At 39.1% G+C, this 18178-nt stretch overlaps 1 protein-coding gene across 1 annotated transcript in view; it reads left to right on the top strand.

Moving 5' to 3' along the window:
- LOC128052660 (disintegrin and metalloproteinase domain-containing protein 20-like) overlaps positions 1-18178 on the top strand; it is a 195469-nt gene that overhangs the window by 65929 nt on the left and 111362 nt on the right. The window lies entirely within an intron of this gene.

Here is an 18178-nt window from a genome sequence, read left to right on the forward strand (position 1 = left end):
AAAGTGGTCAACCACTTGTAAAAGAATGAAACTAGAACACTTTCTAACACCATACACAAAAATAAACTCAAAATGGATTAAAGATCTAAATGTAAGACCAGAAACTATAAAACTCCTAGAGGAGAACATAGGCAAAACCCTCCCCGACATACATCACAGTAGGATCCTCTATGACCCACTGCCCAGAATATTGGAAATAAAAGCAAAAATAAACAAATGGGACCTAATTAAACTTAAAAGCTTTTGCACAACAAAGGAAACTATAAGCAAGGTGAAAAGACAGCCTTCAGAATGGGAGAAAATAATAGCAAATGAAGCAACTGACAAACAACTAATCTCGAAAATATACAAGCAACTCCTGCATCTCAATTCCAGAAAAATAAACGACCCAATCAAAAAATGGGCCAAAGAACTAAACAGACATTTCTCCAAAGAAGACATATGGATGGCTAACAAACACATGAAAAGATGCTCAACATCACTCATTATCAGAGAAATGCAAATCAAAACCACAATGAGGTACCATTTCATGCCAGTCAGAATGGCTGCGATCCAAAAGTCTACAAGCAATAAATGCTGGAGAGGGTGTGGAGAAAAGGGAATCCTCTTACACTGTTGGTGGGAATGCAAACTAGTACAGCCACTATGGAGGACAGTGTGGAGATTCCTTAAAAAACTGGAAATAGAACTGTCTTATGACCCAGCAATCCCACTGCTGGGTATACACACCAAGGAAACCAGAATTGAAAGAGACACGTGTACCCCAATGTTCATCACAGCACTGTTTACAATAGCCAGAACATGAAAGCAACCTAGATGTCCACTGGCAGATGAATGGATAAGAAAGCTGTGGTACATATACACAATGGAGTATTACTCAACCATTAAAAAGAATACATTTGAATCAGTTCTAATGAGATGGATGAAACTGGAGCCGATTATACAGAGTGAAGTAAGCCAGAAAGAAAAACACCAATACAGTATACTAACGTATATATATGAAATTTAGAAAGATGGTAACGATAACCCTGTATGTGAGACAGCAAAAGAGACACAGATGTATAGAACAGTCTTTTGGACTCTGTGGGAGAGGGCGAGGGTGGGATGACTTGGGAGAATGGTATTGAAACATGTATAATGTCATATATGAAACGAATAGCCAGTCCAGGTTAGATGCATGATACTGGATGCTTGGGGCTGGGCGCTGAGACGACCCAGAGGGATGGTAAAGGGAGGGAGGTGGGAGGGGGGTTCAGGATGGGGAACACGTGTATACCTGTGGCAGACTCATGTTGATGTATGGCAAAACCAATGCAATATTGTAAAGTAATTAGCCTCCAATTGAAATAAATAAATTTATATTTTAAAAAAAAGACATATCTCATAAAGAAGAGTCTTTTCTTTTCTCTCCTCATTATTTTAACCAGAGATATCATTTTCTCATGGTGACTATGGGAGTGTGACCATGTGTCACCTACCACTCTTCATTATATTTTAGCTTAATAGGAACAGGGTAATTTCAGCCTTGCTATTAGGTGATTGCAAATGTGCTTATTATCTGTGTCTCCTCTGAATCTGCAGGAGCACAACATGTTCCATCTCTGGTTTTGTTTGCCAGCAGGAAGAAAATATTTTTTCTTGGTCCCTGTTTATGCTAAATTCTAATGGGGTGAGAATGCCAGATCTTACTACAAAAAAAACAGGATGCATCAAAAATTAAATGATGTGTCCTCCATATTAATAAATTCGTAAAGCTTTATTAACAGCATATGTCAAGTACATTAGTGTTTTCTTTAACTCCAGAATTAAGGAGGTATAGACTTGATTCATTGCAAATATACTTTTACTTCTTATGTTATTTGCCAAGTTACTTATCTATAAAATGATCATTTAAAACATTATTTTTCTAGGCTTTGTGAATTATAAAAATCTTTTAGAATTCACATCACTTCTTACACATCAAAACAGAAGCTAACTTACTACCATATATATGTAAAGTGCCCTGTTTAGAATCTTTACTTAAGTTATAAGGAAGACAGTGTTCCCTACTAATCTTCGTTTGTTCTGAACTAAGCATATAAGTCCAAATTCTTAATTAAATGTATACCCTTCTAGACGTTTAGTAAATTTCAGGTGCAATCTGAAATTTCACCCTGTGATCTGTTGTAGTAACTGCCATATCTTCAGTCCCGAGCACCGTGTTCAGTACCCAAAAAATATTTACTGAATAAATAAATGAATGAATGAGTGGGCCTTCCATTTTTTCCCTCTGATTTTACTCAGCATTGATCAACACTAACAAAAACACCAGGGAAGTTTTCAGCAGGATGAAAACAATCTAGTGGTCACCAAATGCTGAAGGAATTTAGAATCAGGTAGGTCAAGATAAACCTTGAAGAAGACAAATCCTTAGCAAGCTCAGTGACACCCACATTAACAGATATGCAAACTTTAAAAGAAACTATGTACTTCAGTCATTGTGTTTTTAAGTAAAAATGCATTTCCATAAGCAAATAGTCACCATTTTAGCTTCATGATGAAGCAGTATTTCTAAATTTTTACACAAAGCATTTTTCTTGCTCTTTATCTGCTCTTTTGCCAAAAAACACTTTTCCCTCATTGAAAACTCACTTACAGTATAGGGTTCACCCAGGAAAATGGTCTCAGCTCTGCTTAAACTTTACAACTGTGAATTCTAGTCCATCAGATTAGTTTTAATCTATTCAGACAACATACATGTTACTGTATAGGAATAGGGAGGGAGGCCACCCAGAAAAAAAAACCATGTCACATGGAAGCTTCAGCTTCCTCTACAAACAAAAGCCACTTCACTGCCCTGTTTCTGCATTCATTCATCTCTGGTCCATACTTACATTTGGTTTATTGCTCTGTTTCCCAGTTCATTCATTGCCCAGTCATTTGTTTTATGCCTTAAAGTCTCAGTCCATTTATACGAGTGAACCAAAGGCCCACATATCTGCTGCTGACTCCCTCTTGTGTATTTTCCATTTCATTTATTGCATATGTCTGCTCTGATTGGTTCTTTTTAATATTTTCTCTTTGTTGATGTTCTCATTGCTTCCTCCATTGTTCTCTCAAGTTCACTGAGCATCAGACATGACCATTGCTTTTAACTCTTTATCAGATAAGTACTTATCTCCATTTTATTGAGGTTTTTCCCTTATTGTTCTTTCTTTGGCACAAATTCTTTTGTCTTCTAATTTTGATTGACTTTCTGTTTGTCTCTATGAATTAAGCAATACAGTTGCCTCTCCCAGTCTTGAAGGTATGGCCTTGTGCAGGTGCATCCTTGTGTAGACTGTACACGCCCAGTGGTTTTGACTAGAGGACTGGAGCTGGAGCCCGACATGGGTCAAGACTTTTCCTGGGGCACATGAGGGGCTGCCACCTTGACAGAAGAGCTAGAGCAAGAGCCAGGTGTGGGCCAGTGGGGCATGCTAGGGTGGTCATGGCAGGCTGGCTAGAATGCCAGTTTCTTTTTCATCTGCTGCCTCTGACCTGGGACTCAGAACAAGTGAGTTTGTATATAAGCCCATAAGAGTAGAGTCTCAATTTCCTCTAACCCTCTGACTCTCTACATAAGCCTTGCTTGTTTGCAAAGTCAGTTACAGGGGCTCAGCTTTCCTAATGCTGGTTCCCAGGGCTGGGGGTACACTGTGTGGGGCTTGAACTCCCTGTCCCTTGGAGGAGAACTCCAAGTCTGTAATATCAGCCACTGCTTGTGAGCCACTGTGCCATGAGTGTGTGTACTGACTAACTCCTGTCTCTGCCCTTCCTACACATCTCAATGTGGTTTTGTCTTTATATCTTTAACTGTAGAAGAGTCGTTAAGTTAGTCTTCAAGTCAGAGAGAATCGTTCTGCATGTAATTATGGTCTGGGTATGTGTCGGGGAGAAAGTGAACTCAGAATCTTTCTACTCTGCCATCTTGATCCTACCTCTCTGGGGAAATACTTCTCATTAAAGCCATCCAAGTTCAAAGATTTTAATTTCAAAAGACAGATGAAAAAACACTGTCAAGGCCCTACTGCTTAGATTGTAGAACTGTGCAGTCTAAACAGTGGCACTGAGTCAGCCATGTGGGAACAAACTGGACATCATATGTGTTCCAGTCATAATGTACATCTACCCATGTGCCTTTTTACTGAACTTTAACATTTATAACAAAGAGCAACTCCAACATACACAAAAATCTATAGCAGGAAACAAAGAGTTCATTTGTACAAATCATAGGCTCTACAGTATATGAAAATAAGTTCAACAAGACCAATTTCTTTCCCAAGTGATTTTTGAATGTTTAGTAATAATAATAGTTACTATTTGCTTAGCACATATAGGCAGACCTTAGAGATATTGCAGGTTCAGTTCCAGATTACCACAATAAAGTGAATATTGCAATAGAGGAGGTCACACAAATTGTTTTGGTTTCCCAGTGCATATAAAATTCATGTTTACACTATACTGGAGTCTGTTAAGTGTGCAATATCATTTTGTGCAAATATGCATAAACCTTAATTTTAAAATGCTTTGTTACTAAAGAAAGAAAAAAAGTGCTAACCATCATCTGAGCCTTCAACGGGTTGTCTTTTTTTTTTTACAACAGTAACATCAAAGGTCACTTATTACAGATCACCAAAACAAATATAATAATAATGAGAAAGTTTGAAACAGTGTGAGAACTACCAAAATGTGACACAGAGGCACAAAGTGAGCAAATGCTGTTGGAAAAATGATACCAATAGACTTGCTTAATGCAAGATTGCCACAAACCTTCAATTTGTAAAAAACATAGCATCTGTGAAGCTCAGTAAAACAACAATAAAATGAAGTATGCCTGTATTTTGTGTACTGTCTGAATTACTTTATATGTATCAAGATAGTTAGCCTTTATCATAACCCTGTGAGATAGGTACTTTTACCATCTATTATTTGTAGTTGGGAAAATGGAGAGAAGAAGAGATTAGTAAACATTCCCAGGACATGGGAGCCAATATTCAAACCCAGAAAATACGACAACCGAGTCTGTGATCGCAACCACTAGACCAAGAGTCAAGAGTATGCTTTTCAAACCTAATTAGACTTCAGTAGAATGAAGTTAAAAACTGTCACAACAATTAAAAATCACCTGTTATTATGTAACCTCATTTACACAAAAGCTAATAAAGCAGAGTTGTCAGATGACACAGGACATGTACTGTAATTTATAACAGTGCACATCTAGATCAGTGCATGCAAAATGCAAAGAGATGTGGCTTGCATTCAGTGGACAATTCATTTTTTAGCAAATTGATAATAGCCATGCTACACTGAAGAGAAATCTGTGATGCTCCAACTGACTCCCATGCCCTCCTGGTCACTGAGCACCACAAGGAATCCTTGTGAACATAAGGGACTCTCGTGTGTCCCTGGATAAATAGACCAGAGATTACAGCCCAGGCTACAAGCAGGAATCCATAGGGTAGACAAAGGTTTTTAAGATTGCCTGGGCAATAATCTTGCCTCCTAAGAAAAATAACCAATACTCAGGTATCACTCAGATACCTTTCCTTAAGGACCCTGAATGTGAGATAATTAAAAAATAAATGTAGTTATTTGGTATGAAAGTAAAAGAAGCGGTTTTAAGAAAGTTATATTAGTTTCTCACTGCTGCTGTAACAAATTACCACAAACTTAGTGGTAAAACTACACAAATTTATTATCTTACAGTTCTGGGGAGAGAAGTCCAAAATGGGGTTCACTGGTTTAAGATCTAGGTGTTGACAGCACTGGTTCTTTCCGGAGGCTCCAAGGAGAGGATTTATACAAGGAATAAATTTCCAGCTTCTAGAAGCCACTTGAGTTTCTTATCTATGTCCTTTCAGACATACCATTGTTCTGACCCCTGTTTCCCTCCTCACACCTCTAACTTTTCTGCTTCCCTCCTCACATTTAAGGACACTTGTCAACAGGCCCACCCATATAATCCAGGGTTATTGCTTCATTTCAAAATCCATAATTACATCTGTGAAGTCTGTTGCTACTTGAGGTAAATATACCCATAGATTGGAGGAAATTAGGACCTGGGCTTCTTTAGGGTGCCATCATCCTGCTTATCACAAGTAGAGCGCAGGAGGTGAGAGTTAAGCTCTGCAACCCAATGGAATGCCTCTTCCACCATGGACCAGCTGTGTTAGCTGGCAAACTATCTAACTTCTGTCACTGTTTTCTCCTCTTGAAAAAGGGAATCATGATAGTACCTACCTTATAAGTTTGAGATTAAATGGACTCATATGAAAAATTTAGAACAGTGCTTGGCATATAGTAATCACTGTATAAGTGATCTTTGAGACAAGAGAAAATTCGTATTTAATAGTCTCTCTAAGACAAGGGACATACAGGGAGAAGCTGAGGGATGGTTGACTTCTAATATTTCTTAAAATGCTACTAGTGCAACATTCTATATTCCCCTGCTAGATCACCGGGGGGGGGGGGGGGGGGGGGGGATTTTCCTCATTCTTCAAGTTTTAACACAGGTGCATTACCCTTCCAAAGCCATTTCTGATTCCTTATTCTATACTAGACTTTCCTGCAGTAGTGCTCCCAAATGAACTCTGGTTATACGGGTAATTGCTCTTTAATGTCGACCATCTCCCCAGCAGACTATTATACTGATGTCTCAAGGGCCTTTTGTAGGATGGATGGATGACAGAGGTGGGTGAAATCAATGGATTAAAAAAATTGGCCATCAAAACCTGAGTCTTTCAAAACCCCTAGATGTGCTTCACTACAAGACACTCAACAAATTTTTAAGTATTTCAAGAGAAATTTGAATCCTTAAAGATAGTGCCATTTTCTCTGCATCCTGATCCCAGTTTTATAGAAATTCACTTGAATGACAGAAATGCATCTCACAATGAGCTTTCCTGATACAATTTAAGTTTAAGGAACTGTGGACACAAAATGTATATAAGATTCATCACCACACTTAACACCTTCAGCACATTCCTAGACTGAAATTGTAACTTAGAAGATCAGTTATGCCTTTTAAGTCATGCCTTCAAGTAAGATCTTTAGTAGAAAATAAGCAAGACATTTTCTAGTCTTTTATTATACAGTATATTCAATCACAGAAGCAGTTGTATTACATAACTGTTTATTGTTTCAAGAAGCGTCTTGTCTTTATCCAGAAAGATTTATTAGTGAATCTAAGAGGATTTTGTTTGGTTTTTTCATCTTGTTCTTTTGTGAACTCATTTTTCCATGAGTTTCAGCACAAAAACTGGTTATATTTGGGAGCAACGGAGTTAGATGAATGTAATTTTTTGTTGATAGTATTGAGGGCGAGAATCCCCAAATCCCAGTAAAAGGAGACTGCTGTGGCATCGCTGTGAAAGGCCAGGATTCAAGCAAGAGAGGAGCCTTTAAAAGTCTCTCCACAGGAACCACTTGTCATTAATAACCGTAGCATTCCTAGTGGAACCCTAAATGACAAAACAGAGAGAGCAGTAATTCTCTCCTGGTCACCAAATATTTGGAATAGAATTATTTCGTATGTTAAGACCTATTGAAATCATGAAAAGATTTTTCTTAACAATCAGCTAAGACAATATTTTATTCCAAAGGTTTCTATGTCCAATGTTAATGTCTTCATACTTTTCAAAACCAGATAATATTGTGTTTCTTTTAAGTTACTAGAGTTGCATGCACACTCTTCTGTCTGGGGCACCCTCACAAAAGGATTGGCCTCACTAAAGAATACTTGCTACTTACCACTGTTGTTAGTTCTTGGCCTGTTTAATACTTCCTAAGCATATCCTTTCTTGTATATCTTTATGGAAAATAAAACTAGTAGATTAATGATCATAATTAAAGTTAATAATAACAACTAGTTCTCTGTTGAATGCCTATTAGTGATAGGGTCAAATTGAATATATTACCTAATTTAATTCTAATGAGAATTTTGAAAAGTATACATCAACTTCTATTCTATTTTGTGGATGAACTTTTCTGAAATTTTCATACAGTAAACAATTTGTCCAAGGAGATAAATCTAATAAATAGCAGAATATAAATTATGAGACCTAAACCATGGTATTATCTGATTTCAGAGCACAATTTCTTAACTATTGCCCTCTACCCTTCCCTCAAAACACATTCTCTTATGACCAATCCACCAAACATTCTTCTTGCAAACATCGATTATATATAAGGCATTGATCTAAGAGCTGAGTTTCTTTTTTTTTAAAGGAAACCAGTATTAGATTGTTCTTTAAAGACTTGGGATGTACTTTTCCCAGCCATCAAATGCCATTAACAGAAAAAGATGTTGTTTGTTTGTTTTTTTAAATGAAGCAATGTGCTCAAGGATCATACAAAATAAAGAAGACACTTCTAACTCAGGAGAAATCTAGAAAAACCACCAAAGGGAAGCACAATTTGAGCTGACCTTTAAGGATAAAAGAATTTTGATGCAAATAGTTTTACTTGTTTATTTGTTTAGGAATAGTACAATTCCAGAGTGTTAGTAAAGACACTATTCTTCAGAGGCTGTAATGGAAAATAATAGTAAGCAAATAAACAGAAAACCAAATCAGTCTGTGTCATAAAGAGCAGGAAAACTATTTTAATAAACGCTACCAACAAGATACCACTCAGATGGCTGTGAAACAACAGACTTTCCCAAGGTCTCTTAATAAATAGATTCAAAGAGTAAATCCTGTATAAAGACAGCAGCTTCCCACATATACCACCCTGCCTTACCATCAATCCACAAATGCTGCTGTCATGAGAGCTGCAGGGAATAAAGTCTGAAGCTATTAAGGAACGGGTTGAGTCAGAACAGGATGAAGGGGAAAGGCTATTCATGTGGGAGCAACTTGCAGAGCTGACCCCAGAGGATAATTGCTAGAGAAGGTTCTTCTCTGATAACCTTCATGCTCCAAGATCACTCCCAGCTGATGCTGAAGAAGAAAACTGCATCACATTTTTTAAAACAGGTTCTTGTAGATACAACCCAACATAGGTCCCAGTTTCCCTGTCAGAGTCAAATGTACATATTTAGCTTCAAAAATACAATATGCATTTCCATGACTACAGTGAGTTTCTGGCTCTCTGGCACTACTACTTGGTACAAAGTGGATAACTAATGAGAACCTACTGTGTAGCACAGGGAACTCTACTCAATGCTCTGTGGTGACCTACATGGGAAGGAAGTTCCAAAAAGAGTGGATATACGCCCACATTATAGCTGATTCACTTTGCTGTTTAGCAGAAACTAACACAACATTGGAAGGCAACTATAATAAAAAGTGTTTTTAAAAAAAAGATCAGATCATTTTCATTTTGACATTTAGATTTGCCTACACTAGAAACAAGTAGTCAGTATAAGGAAACAATTCTCATTTATTTTCATTTGCATTCTTGTTCTTTTGCAATCACCAACACAAGTTGAAATAGCGAGTTAATTTTAGTCACTGCCAGCACTGTAACTGAGCTCTCCCAGGCCCTCCCCAGGTCTTCACTTTATCCTATTGATTCTTCTTGCTCTAGTGGTGAGCGACTTCTACTTTCAAGGGGGCTTCTCATAGTAGAGGTTTTGGAAGCCCTTATCCATTCCACAGAGCTCACCTTGCCATTACCATCAACATTTGGAAAGAGAGGCAGCGTCTGGTGGGAGAGACCATGCTGATCCGTCTAACCTAGTCTCCATGGCTCCTACCTTTGTCCCTACTAATAATGACTCCCTGGAGTATTTTTCTCACAAGCTTAATTTCCTATCCCCACAGTGTGACTTTCTTTACAACCTCATCTGTTCAAGCGTGAAGCCCATTGTGAATGAGGGTAAAGTTCCTCAAAGCTCCTTTGTGCTTAGTCGCTTCATCATGTCCAACTCTTTGCAACCCTATGGACTGTAGCCCACCAGGCTCCTCTGTCCATGAGGTTTCCCAGGCAAGAATACTGGAGTGGGTGCCATGCCTTCCTCCAGGGGATCGTCCCAACCCAGGGATCGAACCCAGGTTTCCCACATTGCAGGCATATTCTTTATCAACTGAGCCATCAGGAAGCCCCTTCAACGCTCCTTTAAACTCTTTCAAATTAGGACATGTGTTGGGGCCTCTGTATTTGAAAATTTGAACTTTTCATAGTAGCTAAACACTTTTTCAGAACATACTCAGATACGAAGCTCATCCACCCATCACAATCTGCTGTCCTCTAAGAGACCTGTCGATTAAAACCTTAGGTTGACACAGACCAGCAAATCAAAACTGCAAAGGGTGGAAAATTCCTGCTGAACCCTTGTGAAAATGGCAAATTCAAGGGTAGAAACTGCTTATAAAGATAAAACAAAATGACTCTAATAATCATTCCTTCTAATTCAGCAGCAAAGAGTTTTGCAATTACCAATTCTTCCAACCCAAGTCTGACCCCTCTAGCAGAAGTTACATCTTAGGCTAAAAATGACATGATAAGCAGGAGAAAAAACTGGGAGATCAAAACTCGATTAGGTCTACAAGCTGTGCTGGCAGCTCAAACCAATCCAAAAGCACCCAATAAAATTCAGCATGTAGGTTGTTAGTTTTGCACTTTCTCCTGTCTTTAGAATAATACAAACTTTGTATAAATAATAAACTTTATATAAATATAATAGTATAAATAAAAACTCCATCTATTGTAATATCACCCTACACTGATACTTACTTGTCTCTAGCCAAAGGTACTCTATTTTTCTAAACAGTTTTATGTGGGTAATTCCTGTGTGCTTAACTCGTTGACTTGTTTAAATTGATTTTAATGAACTTAACTATATAACTATATTTTCCTTCCTTTGATTGAACTTACTGAGCATCCACTGTTACACACTGGGCACTGGGGATACCATATCGAAAATATAGATGTGCAAATGCCCTCAATGTTTCCCACCCAGTAAAGAACACTGATAAGTAGCATGTCAGTTCAGTTCAGTCGCTCAGTCGTGTCCGACTCTTTGCGACCCCATGAATCGCAGCATGCCAGGCCTCCCTGTCCATCACCAACTCCCAGAGTTCACAATCAAGTCCAAGTCAGTGATGCCATCCAGCCATCTCATCCTCTGTCGTCCCCTTCTCCTCCTGCCTCCAATCCCTCCCAGCATCAGAGTCTTTTCCAATGAGTCAACTCTTAGCGTGAGGTGGCCAAAGTACTGGAGTTTCAGCTTTAGCACCATTCCCTCCAAAGAAATCCCAGGGTTGATCTCCTTCAGAATGGACTGGTTGGATCTCCTTGCAGTCCAAGGGACTCTCAAGAGTCTTCTCCAACATCACAGTTCAAAAGCATCAATTCTTCGGTGCTCAGCTTTCCTCACAGTCGAACTCTCACATCCATACATGACCACTGGAAAAACCATAGCCTTGACTAGACGGACCTTAGTTGGCAAAGTAACGTCTCTGCTTTTGAATATGCTATCTAGGTTGGTCATAACTTTTCTTCCAAGGAGTAAGTGTCTTTTAATTTCATGGCTGCAATCACCATCTGCAGTGATTTTGGAGCCCCAAAAAATAAAGTCTGACACTGTTTCCACGGTTTCCCCATATATTTTCCATGAAGTCATGGGACCAGATGCCATGATCTTTGTTTTCTGAATGTTGAGCTTTAAGCCAAGTTTTTCACTCTCCTCTTTCACTTTCATCAAGAGGCTTTTTAGTTCCTCTTCACTTTCTGCCATAAGGGTGGTTGTCATCTGCATATCTGAGGTTATTGATATTTCTCCCGGTTTTTGTTAGTAATTGCTGTAACTGCAGACATGGTTGACACAGAGCATGAGATTAGGAACATGCATATGTTAAATCTAATTTAATTCTTTATGTCTACATAATTCATTTCATGAATCCTGGATTTACTTGTGGCTTTAGTATCAAAAATAAAAATTCATCTCATGAACAAAATTCATAAGCAATGTGCATTAACCTTTCTTAAAAAAGCCTTACTTACTAGGGTAAGTTCAGTTGGATTTTTGTTCTAGATATTCACTGAACCAGAGTAAATAACTGCAAATTGAATTGAGGCAGCATTAGCAAAACAATTGAGATAGATTTTTCTTTCCAAGAATTTTCAATATTTTCATATTCCAATGTTTACTTTTTCACACATGCAAACATAGCTAATGTTGCCATGGTGTATGAACAATCACTCTGTTCAAAATCCTACAAAACTGAAAATGAAAGGCATAAAAAGCAAGCATGCATTATTTTAATAGTACTTTTAGAGCTACTCTCTGGAACGAAAATATCAAATTGAGAATGCATCCTCACCTTGCAAAAAGAATAAGTGAAAAAAATGACATGAATGAAATTCATAAAATGAATGTGAAAATAGACTTTGAGTTTTTAGCAGTCAGATGTTTGTTTATAAGGTAATGTTCAGTGATCCAGAAAAGCCTGGCTAGAAGCTAATCCCCTGGGCTGCACTCACCTCTCTTCACCCTATCTAGAAACAGCTCAATAAGCTAAAATTATTCCCTTTTTGAAGATGCCAAGAAAGAACAGTGTTAAGCAGCAAAGCAGAGTCTCGACAATGAATGAAATAATTAACTTAAAAATGAATTAAATATTACTTACTAAAGTGTAATTGACAAGAATAGTTATTTCAGAAGATGATGGACTGGATGGCTCTGTTTAGAAAAGATTCTAATGACATAAACTATCTAGACATGTAAATCACAACCTATGAAGAATATTTCGAAAGTCTCAAAGCTTAATATCAACTATTTGCAACAAATTTTTTTGAGATTGCAAAAAGCAAGACTTTAGAATTTAAAGTTCTCCATCATATAAATTTGGTGGAAAATCTATAATATCTTAATTATAATGATAAATACATAAAGGTATACATATGAATATAAATATTTCTATTTAACTATAGAAATGTCAGGAAAATTATACATGATTATGTTAATAACAGAAAAATACCATCTCATAGAAAACTGAGCTAAAATAATGAAATGTAGATTATTTTTACCATATGTCATAAAAAGGTAAAACACTTTAATAACCAATTGTAGCAAAATAATGGTGAAAATATTATTCTTCTATACTTATTCTTTCCTTTATTGAGTTCAGTCAGTTCAGTTCAGTCACTCAGTCATATACAACTCTTTGCGACTGCATAGATTGCAGCACACCAGGCCTCCCTATCCATCACCAGCTCCCGGAGTTGACGCAAACTCATGTCCATTCAGTCAGTGATGCCATCCAACCATCTCATCCTCTGTCGTCCCCTTCTCCTCCCGCCTTCAATCTTTCCCAGCATCAGGGTCTTTTCAAATGAGTCAGTTCTTTGCATCAGGTGGCCAAAGGATGGGAGTTTCAGCTTTAGCATCAGTCCTTTCAAAGAAGATTCAGGACTGATTTCCTTTAGGACTGACGTGTTGGATCTCCTTGCTGTCAAATGGACTCTCAAGAGTCTTCCCCAACACCACAGTTCGAAAGCATCAAAGCTTTCTTTATAGTCCAACTTTCACATCCATACATGACTACTGGAAAAACCATAGCTTTGACTAGAAAAACCCTTGTTGCAAAGTAATGTCTCTGCTTTTTTATATGCTGTCTAGGTTGGTCATAACTTTTCTTCCAAGGAGCAAATGCCTTTTAATTTCATGGTTGCAGTCACCATCTGCAGTGGTTTTGGAGCCCCCAAAAATAAAGTCTGACACTGTTTCCCCATCTATTTCCCATGAAGTGATGAGACCAGATGCCATGATCTTCGTTTTCTGAATGTTGAGCTTTAAGCCAACTTTTTCACCTTCCTCGTTCACTTTCAAGAGGCATTTTAGTTCCTCTTCACTTTCTGCCATAAGCGTTGTGTCATCTGCATATCTGAGGTTATTGATATTTCTCCCAGCAATCTTGATTCCAGCTTGTGTTTCTTCCACCCCAGCGTTTCTCATGATATACTCTGCATAGAAGTGGAATAACCAGGGTGACAATATACAGCCTTGATGTATTCCTTTTCCTATTTGGAACCAGTCTGTTGTTCCATGTCCAGTTCCAACTGTTGCTTCCTGACCTTCATACAGATTTCTCAAGAGGCAGGTCAGGTGGCCTGGTATTCCCATCTCTTGAAGAATTTTCCACAGTTTATTGTGATCCACACAGTCAAAGGCTTTGGCATAGTCAATAAAGCAGAAATAGATGTTTTTCTGGAACTCTCTTGCTCTTTCCATGTTCCAGCAGATGTTGGCAATTTGATCTCTGGTTCCTCTGCCTTTTCGAAAACCAGCTTGAACATCAGGAAGTTCACATTTCACGTATTGCTGAAGCCTGGCTTGGAGAATTTTGAGCATTACTTTACTAGCATGAGAGATGAGTGCAACTGTGTGGTAGTTTGAGCATTCTTTGGCATTGCCTTTCTTTGGGATTGGAATGAAAACTGACCTTTTCCAGTCCTGTGGCCACTGCTGAGTTTTCCAAATTTGCTGGCATATTGAGTGCAGCACTTTCACAGCATCATTTTTCAGGATGCTTAGTAAATCTTTAATCCAATTTTCTGCTGAAGGGTGGGACTGTGTTCCCTCCCTGTTATTTGACCAGAGGCCAAACTATGGTGGAGGTAATGAAGATAACGGTGACCTCCTTCAAAAGGTCCCTGCATGCACTGCTACATTCAGTGCCCTCAACCCTACAGCAAGCCACCAAGACCCACACCTCTGCTGGAGACTCCTGGACACTTCTGGGAAAGTCTGGGTCAGTCTCTTGTGGGTCACTGCTCCTTTCTCCTGGGTCCTGGTGTGCACAAGTTTCTGTTTGTGCCTCCAAGAGTCAATTTCCCCAATACTGTGTACGTTCTGGCAGCTCTATGGTGGCCCTACAGGAGGGCTTATGCCATACCCAGGTCTGCTGCACCCAGAGTCCCTGCTCCTGCAGCCATCCACTGCTGACCTGTACCTCCACAGGAGACTCTCAAACACAGTTCTGTCTCAGTCTCTGTGGGGTCTCTGGGTCCTGGTGTGCACAAGATTTGTTTGAGCCCTCTGAGCATCTCTGGAAGGTATGGAGTTTGATTCTAAACACGAATTCGCCCCTTCTACCATCTTTCTGGGGCTTCTCTGCCCTTGGACGTGGGGTATCTCCTCACATGAACAGTATGAAAAGGTAAAAAGACAGGACACTGAAAAATGAATTCTCTGGGTCAGTAGGTGCCCAGTATGCTACTGCAGAAGAGTGGAGAAACAACTTCAGAAAGAATGAAGAGATGGAGCCAAAACAAAAACAACACCCAGCTGTGGATGTGACTGGTGATAGAAGTAAAGTCCAATGCTGTAAAGAGCAATATTGCATAGGAACCTGGAATATTAGGTCCATGAATCAAGGCAAATTGGAAGTGGTAAAACAGGAGATAGCAAGAATGAACATAGACATTTTAGGAATCAGCAAATTAAAATGGACTGGAATGGGTGAATTTAACTCAGACGACCATTAAATCTACTACTGTGGGCAAGAATCCCTTAGAAGAAATGGAGTAGCCCTCATAGTTACCAAAAGAGTCCGAAATGCAGTACTTGGATACAATCTCAAAAACGACAGAATGATCTCTTATTTGGGGAGGCTCCAAAATCACTGCAGATGGTGACTGCAGCCATGAAATTAAAAGACACTTGCTCCTTGGAAGAAAAGTTATGACCAACCTAAACAGCATTTTAAAAAGCAGAGACATTACTTTGACAACAATGGTCCATCTAGCCAAAGCTATGGCTTTTCCAGTAGTCAGGTATGGATATGAGACTTGGTCTATAAAAAAAGCTGAGTGCCGAAGAATTGATGCTTTTGAACTGTGGTGTTAGAGAAGACTCTTGAGCATCCCATGGACTGCAAGGAGATCCAACAAGTCCATCCTAAAGGACTGAATATTCATTGCAAGGACTGATGTTGAAGCTGAAACTCCAACACTTGGCCACCTGATGCGAAGAACTGACTCATTTGTAAAGACCCTGATGTTGGGAAAGATTGAAGGCAGGAGGGAAAGGGGACAACAGAGGATGAGATGGTTGAATGGCCTCACCAACTCAGTGGACGTGAGTTTGAGTAAACTCTGGGACTTGATGATGGGCAGGGAGGCCTAGTGTGCTGCAGTCCATGGGGTTGCAAAGAGTCAGACATGACTGAGTGAGTGTACTGAACTGAACTGAACTGAACTGAAACCCTGAAATTCGGCAGTTCCACTCTGTACTCTCAATTGCACTCATTTCACATGCTAGCAAAGTAGTGCTCAAATCCTCCAAGCTAGGCTTAAACAGTACATGAACCGAGAACATTCAGATGTACACACTGGATGTAGAAAAGGCCAAGGAACCAGGGATCAAATGGCCATGATCTGTTGGCTCACAGAAAAAGCAGGAGAATTCCAGAAAAACATCTACTTCTCCTTCATTGACTATGCTAAAGCCTCTGATTGTGTGGATCACAACAAACTGGAAAATTCTTTAAGAGATGGGAATACCAGACTACTTTACCTGCAAAACCTGTATGTATGTCAAGAAGCAACAGTTAGAACTGGACATGGAACAACAGACTTGTTCCAAATTGGGAAAGGAGTACATCAAGGCTGTATATTTTCACCCTGTCATTAATTTATATGCAGAGTACATCATGCGAAATGCCGAGTTGGATGAAGCACAAGCTGGAGTCAAGACTTCCAGGAGAAATATCAACCTCAGATATGCAGATGACACCACCCTAATGGCAGAAAGCCAAGAGGAACTAAAGAGCCTCTTGATGAAATTGAAAGAGGAGAGTGAAAAAGCTGGCTTAAAACTCAGCACTCAAAAAACTAAGATCATAGCATCGGGTCCCATCACTTCATGAGAAATAGATGGGGAAACAATGGAAACAGTGAGAGACTTTATTTGGGGGGGCTCCAAAATCACTGCACATGGTGCAGCCATGAAATTAAAAGACACTTACTCCTTAGAAGAAAAGCTATGACTATTCTAGAAAAGAAAGTCTAAGTCACTCAGTCGTGTCCGACTCTTTGTGAGCCATGGACTATACAGTCCATGGAATTCTGCAGGCCAGAATACTGGAGTGGGTAACCTTTCCCTTCTCCGGGAGATCTCCCCAACCCAGGGGTCAAACCCAAGTCTCCCACATTTCAGGCAGATTCTTTACCAGCTGAACCACAAGGGAAGCCCAAGAATATGGAGTGGGTAGCCTATCCTTTCTCCAGGGAATCTTCCCAACCCAGGAATTGAACCAGGGTCTCCTGCATTGCAGGCACATTCTTTACCAACTGAACTATGAGGGAAACAGCTTATGACTAGCAGTTATGACTAAACTAGACAGTGTATCAAAAAGCAGAGACATTACTTTGCCAACAAAGGTCCATGTAGTCAAAGTATGATTTTCCAATAGTCATGTATGGATGTGAGAGCTGGACCATAAAGAAGGCTGAGCACCAAAGAATGGATGCTTTTTGAACTGTGGTGTTGGAGAAGACTCTTGAGAGTCCCTTGAACTGCAAGGAGATCAAATCTGTCAATCTTAAAGGAAATCATGTCAATGTATGGCAAAACTAATACAGTATTGTAAATTAAAATAAAGGAAAAAAATTATTACAAAAAAAATTAAAAAAGAAAAAAAAATTAAAGGAAATCAACCCTGAATATTCATTGGTAGGACTGATGCTGAAGCTGAAGCTCCAATCCTTTGGCCACCTGATGTGAGGAACTGACTCATTGGAAAAGACCCTGATGCTGGGAAAGATTGAAGGCAGGAGGAAAAGGGGACGACAGAGGACACGATGGTTGGAGGACATCACTGACTCAATAGACATGAGTTTGAGCAAGCTCTGAGAGATGGTGAAGGACAGGGGAGCCTGGAGTGCTGCAGTCCATGGGGTTGCAAAGAGTTGGACACAACTAAGCAACTGAAGCACAACCCTCAAGATACTTTCACACAATCATGAGTTGACAACGCAAGACATTAATCAATCACAGCAGTGCTGTGAGGGTGGAAACTATACAGTTTATCCTAAAGAGAATGGAAAATAAAATACAATAGTTATGTACTATGAAAAACTGTGTAGCAGTTAGAATGACTGAATAGATGTCCATAGATCTATCTTATAAGCACAGAGTTTAAAAAAGTCAAATCAGAAATGAATTATATAACATAATACTATTTATACAACATAAAAAGACCCCAAAACA

The sequence above is a fragment of the Budorcas taxicolor genome, chromosome 8, assembly GCF_023091745.1.
Source record: "Budorcas taxicolor isolate Tak-1 chromosome 8, Takin1.1, whole genome shotgun sequence".
Taxonomy (NCBI): Eukaryota; Metazoa; Chordata; class Mammalia; order Artiodactyla; family Bovidae; genus Budorcas; species Budorcas taxicolor.